Raw genomic sequence first — 6,311 nt, 5'->3', positions numbered from 1 at the left:
CTTCGGTCTTCTCTGCTCCCTGCTCTGGTTCTGGTGAATTCTCTCACCCTCCCACGCTTATGACTGTATCCAGTGCTTGTATAAATAAGTAAATAAATCTTAAAAATAAAATAAATAGGTAATTTATTAAAAAATTAAAAAATAAAGATATAATCCTAAATAGAAAACTGTAGTAGTATTCCTTCTTTTTCAATTTTTGAAAGAGTTTGTGTAGGATAGGCACTAATTCATTTCTGAACATTTGGTAGAATTCATTGGTGACGCCATCTGGTCCTGGGCTTTTGTTTTGGGGGAGTTTTAATTACTGCTTCAATTTCACTGCTTGAATTGGTCTGTTTAAGTGTTCTATTTCTTCTTTATCTAGCATTGGATGATTATCTCATTCTAGGAATTTGTCCATCTCTTCTACATTGTTGAATGTGTTTGCAATAAATGTTCATAGTAATCTGATGATTCGTTTGATTTCAACTGAGTCTGTTTAATTTTTCCTCTTTCATTTATGATCTATTTATTCGTGTTTTCTCCCATTTTGTCTTGTGAGTCTGGCTAGAGGTTTGTCTATTTGTTTTGTTTGTTTTTTTTTTTTCCAAAGAACCAATTTTTGGTTTCGTTCATCTTTTGATTGTTTCTTTAATTTCTATTTTGTTTATTTCTGCTTTGATTTTTATTATTTCCTTTCTTCTACTGGTTGTTTGGGTTTTTTGTTGTTCTTTTTCTTCTAGTTCTTTGAGGTGGGAATTAGGTTGTTTCTTTGAGTTCTTTCTTGTTTCTTGATGTAAGACTGTATTGCTATACACTTTCCTCTTCTTCTGCTTTTGCTGTATCCATACATTCTGGAAAGTGGTGTCCTTATTGTCATCAACTCAAAGTACTTTTTTAATTTCTTCTTTGATCTCCTCTTTAATCCAATGGTCTTCAGTAGTGTGGATTTCAATCTCCATGACATGGGATGGCTCCTTTGCTTTCTTTCATGGTTATTTTTCTAGTTTAGTGTCTTTATGATCAGAGAAGTAGTGATTCTGATCTTAATGTATCTATTGATGTTTGTCTGTGGCCCAATAAGTCATCGATTCTGGAGAATGTTCCATGCACACTTCAGAAGAATGTGTACTCCGATTTTTTGAGGTACAGTGTCCCATAGATGTCTGTTATGCCCATGAGCTCTAGGCCTTATTTAGGGCTCTAATGTCTTTGTCTATCTTTTGTCTTATTGATCTGTCCATTAGTGAGAGTGGGGTATTGAAGTCCTCTACTATATATGTGTTTTCTTCAATGTCTGTTTTCTGAGCTGAAAATAACTGTCCTTTATATTTTGGTGCTCCTTCCTTTGGGAGTTATGTTGATGAGTGTTATATCTTCCTTATGTATTGTCCCCTAGATCATAATGTAGTGACCATCTTTGTCTTTTTTTTACCTTTTTTAGTTTGAAGTATATTTCTTCTGATGTAAGTATAGCTGTTCCTGCCTTCTTTTCTGGTCTATTTGCTTGTAGGATTGTTTTCCAATCTTTGACTTTCAATCTTTTGTAGTTAAATGTGTTTCTTATATACAGCAAAAGGTTGGATTTTGTTTTTTAATCCATCCTGCTACTCTGTGTCCTTCTATTGATGGATTTAGTCCATTTACCTTTAGAGTTAATATTGATATGTCGGTATCTGTATTTGCCATTTTGTTTGTCTTTTTGTGGTTTTATTTCCTTGCCTTATTCTGTTCTTCTTATTCATTCCTCTGTTGGCTTTAGTTTTAGGACTTCTTCTAGTATTTTTTGGAGTAGGGATTTAGTCGTAATGATTTTAGAAGATTCTGTTTATCTGATAAGGTCCTTATTTTTTCTTTATAGAGGAAGGAGAGCTTTGCAGGGTAAAGTATTCTGGTTGGAATTTGTTGTCTCTGAGTTTATTGAATACATCACTCCATTCTCTTCTTGCCCATAGTGTTTCTTTGGAGAAGTCTGAGGTCAGCCTGATTAGTTTCCTTTATAGGTTATCTCTTTCTTCCCCCTTGGCAGCTTCATTATGTTTTCCTTGTCTTGGACTCTTAAAAGCTTTACTATTATGTGTCTTGTGTAGTTTTTCCTTTCATTGTGGTAATTTGGTGTTCTTCTCACTTCGTGTATGTGTATTTTTCATCTCTTTTTTTCATGCCTGGAAAGTTCTCTTTGATTATCTCCTTGAGTAGTTTCTCGGTCCTTGCTCTCTCTCCTCACCACCTTCTGGGATTCCTATACTCTTGTATTTCCTCAGGGTGTCAGATATTTTCAAAGTGTTTCTTCATCTTTTTCCTTGTACTTCTCTTTCCTTTCTTTTTTGGTTCTTTTAATAGCTGTATCTTCTGAGTGTACTAATTCATTCCTCCATTTCATCTATCCTGTTTTCATTGCTTTTTCCAGAGTTCTTTATCTCCTCCATTAATCTTTTGATCTCCTGTGTTTCTTTCATTTCCTTTTTTAGGGACTCAATTTCATTCTTTAGTTCATTATTTATTTTTCTCATATACTTCTTTTCCTTTTCATCTTCTTTATGTTTTTTAATCATGATAATTTTAAGTTCTCTATCTGGCAGACAGAGAAATTCTTCCATGTCATTGTTATTGAGTTCTGGTTGCTGGTTTTCTTTTTTGTGGTGTGCCTTTCCCTGAGGTCTTACTTGCTTATTTGTATTTTTCCTTCTCCCTGTTGTTTGTTTTCTAATTTGTTCTATGTGGTGGAACACTGTGCTACTGCTATTGGCAGGCATCTCTTTGGAGTGCTCCTTTTGGGATGTTGGCAAATGTTGGCCAGGGCCAAGTCCAGCACTGTTACACTAAAACTCCACAAGGGTGGTGATGCTGTGGGTGTGCTGGTGGGTGCTGTCCTGAAAATCCCCTCCCTCTGTATTTACTCAGTTCCACAAGGGGAACTTGTTGTCCCTAGCTTTGTTTGCAGACTCGTCCCTCTCTCAGTTCCTGAAGGGGATTGTGGGGGCCCCGTCTTCCAATAATGGTGCTGTGCTTTCCTATTGCTCACAGTTTACCTTGATTGCAGATCCCACACCCCAGTTTAACTCAGTTCCACAGCTCAGGCAGGCACCAGAGGCCTGCAGCGGCTTTGCTCTGCATGCACTTCCCTACTGACCCTGTTTCGAGGCCCTCCTTCTCCCAGATCCAGAGGGTGATTGTGGGGGTCACTGACTTCCCCCAATGACACAGGGACTGTGCTTTTCTGGTGTCTGCAGTTTACCTTGATGGCAATTCCATGCCCCAGTTCAACTCAGTCCCTTGAACTTGTTAGTTTTTATGGTATTTTTTATAAAGAATGAACTGATTTTTATAATGGTTTCAGTAAAAACAATAGCTTACTGACCTCTCTCATATTAGGAAATGAGAAAATTAAAGGAGGAAAGAAAAAGAACATATCTTTTAACATTTCTCTTAAAAGAACTGAGAGCTCAAAATATACTTTCATAAATTGAGTTATCAAATTTTCAGAAATAGGACAAAAATTAGCACAAAATGCAATCAATAGGACTTAGAAGTTTTACCCTGACATGCTGATTCTATGAAATTTCCTTACATCTATACAGTATAAATCATCTAACCATATTAAAATTAAATGTAATTTGAAATTAATGATGTGAAGAATTTATTTCAGTTATCATTTAATCAAACCACTTTCATAATTTAGCTATTCACCTTGGCTTCCCAGAAACTAATGAAAGAGTCAGACTCTAAAATGGAAGGTGGGTAGGCTTTGGCACCTGATATTTTATCACGTATCACTGACCACTTCTGCAACCTTGAACTAGTCTCTCCACTTCCCTGGGTCTAGGTTCTCCTCTAAAAGAAGATACAACATTACTTACATCATAGATTATGTTTATCTCTAGGACCATATTTATCAAGTGTTCACTAGGAGCTAGTTACATCTAGAAATAGAATGGAATTTATATTATAGTAGGACAGGGAAATAAGAAACGGACAAATAGGGCCTCCCCTGGTGGTGTAGTGGTTGAGTGCTGGACTGCGAGGCTGCCTCTGCAGCGCCGGTTTGTACTCCGGCCACCAGCGAGGGTCCCAAAAAAAAAAAAAAAAGAAACAGACAAATAAGATAATTACATATCATGATCAAAATTATACAGGACAAACACCAGGGGTAAAACACTGGGAGTAATAGATAGGATCCAATTTATATTAGCTGAGTCACATTAAAGAAGAGATGATAGTAAAATGGAATCACAGGTATAAAGCACCTGGGATGTGAAAGGCATTTAACAAATAGTAGGTTTTGTTATTACATTGCTTCAGAACAAGATGTGGAGAAAATTTTGAAAGGTAAATAAGATTAGAAATTATTTTAAAATAGCAGATTAGGTATTTTCAAGAATTCTCCAAGATTCCAAAAGAAATTGGATAAATGTAATCACCACCCTTTCTAATGCATACCACAAATAAATTTCCAAAGCTGTTATCACTCACAGTTGCAGGGTGACACCCAAGGACAGTGGCCTTAAAGTGATTGCCAGTTTCCATTGTCTAATGACTTGGTCTTAATGGCACTCTGGGGCAGGAAACAAGGCAAAACTTTCAAATATAGGGTTTTGGAAAAGACATTCTATAAACAGTACTCACTTTCTATTAAAAAGGCTAGGGAAAAAATGTCCAGTAGGTAAGCAAGGATATTTTTCAAGATTCAAGATATTTTAAAACAAGTATCTCCTCAGAGATTTATAATTACAGGCTTGTCCTCATGCACATGGGGCTACAATTCACTCTGATTGGTTTTGGAAATGCCAAAAAGAAATGAACATGCCATGTTCAAACAGGATTTCACAATCCAAAATTACAAAGCACACCAGGAAACAAGCCACCATGAATGAAAATCAGCAGAAATAAAAAATTGCGTCCTCAGAGTCTTTAGCTACTGAAAATGTCCAATAAGAGCATACAAATATAGACTATACAAAAGAAGCAAAGTGACTATATTGTTAATTCCTGGACCCAATTCAAGTGGCAGTGTGGAGACTTGGTCACCAGCAGGGTGTATCAGTACTGAGACTATCAACCCAAAGATAGTGTCAGTTTCCAAATGCTAAGGGTTGGTCTCCCATGATATCCCTCCACTTGAGAGGCCAGCTGCAAGACCTAGGCAAGCCTCAGGCAGTGACAGACAGATTGGATGTTACCACCTCCTCTCAGATTTCAGGTACCTATTGAAAGTCCAGGCTAGAAATCAGAGATTCCCACAACCTGCTTCTCAAATTGAATTTATTTGCTAAAACAGCACCCAAAGCTCAGGGAACACGTTTACTCACTAGATAGCCAAGTTATTCCAAAGCCTATGGAAAGGATACAAATCAGCAGCTGGATGAAGTGAAACATAGGGTGATGTCCAGGAACAAAGGTGCTTCTATACTTGTGGAGATTGGGCTCAGGCCAGACAACACATGGATGTGCTCTCCAGCCTGGAAGCTCTCTGAAACCCTCTTGTAGGGTAAGGTAAAATGTATAAGGCTTTTCTGCCCTCCCGCCATCAGGATAGATGAGGGAACCCTGTGATCCTGAATGCAGGCACCTGAAGTGGGTACACCTGGGCTAAGACTGTGCTTTTAAGGGCGGCGTCACAGGGACACCAGAAGCCCAGAAAGCAGCAGCAGAAGCCGAAAGAGAAGCAGCAGCAGAAGCCGAGAAGCAGCAGAACGAACGCCAGAGAGCCCAGATAGAGTGAAGACTTGCTGGGGGCTGGGAGGCCTGCCAGCCTCCCAGCCCCCAGCCAGCACCCCTGCCTGCCATATGCCTGGTGAACCCCAATAAAAGACCTGCAAAAAACCACTGAGGACTCTGACTCCTCCTTTACCCGGTCTGCATGGGATCAGAAAACCTGCACTGTGGTCATTCCTGCCTTTACACCTCTCCTCTCAGATTTTTATGGAGCGTCATTACTTAGGCATGATTGATTAAATCATTAGCCATTGGCAACTGAACTCTACTTCTGGCCCCCTCCCCTCCCATTAAATCAAGGTGTGGGAAGGAAAGCCTTTCATACCACTCCCATTCATATTGGTTTCCCTAGCAACCAGGCCCCATTCCCAGGTGTTTTTAAGACTCCATCATTGGGTTCCTCTGGTGGTGCCGGGCTTAAAATCTCAGCACTATCAAGCTATTGACAGCCATTGTGGCACGAGTTTAATACCCAGGCATGGAGTTAACCCACATGGCACAGCAGACCTCTCCCATCTCACCTGCTGCTCCCCTCAGCAGTGGATTTCAGTAGATCTGCCTGTTCTACTCCCCACTCTGTCTCAGGTGAATCCTCTTATGCCCCCACACCTCTGGCC

The sequence above is a fragment of the Talpa occidentalis genome, unplaced genomic scaffold (genome assembly GCF_014898055.3).
Source record: "Talpa occidentalis isolate TD23 unplaced genomic scaffold, MPIMG_talOcc4v2.1 talOcc4.16, whole genome shotgun sequence".
Lineage (NCBI taxonomy): Eukaryota > Metazoa > Chordata > Mammalia > Eulipotyphla > Talpidae > Talpa > Talpa occidentalis.
This window is presented reverse-complemented; position numbering follows the sequence as displayed.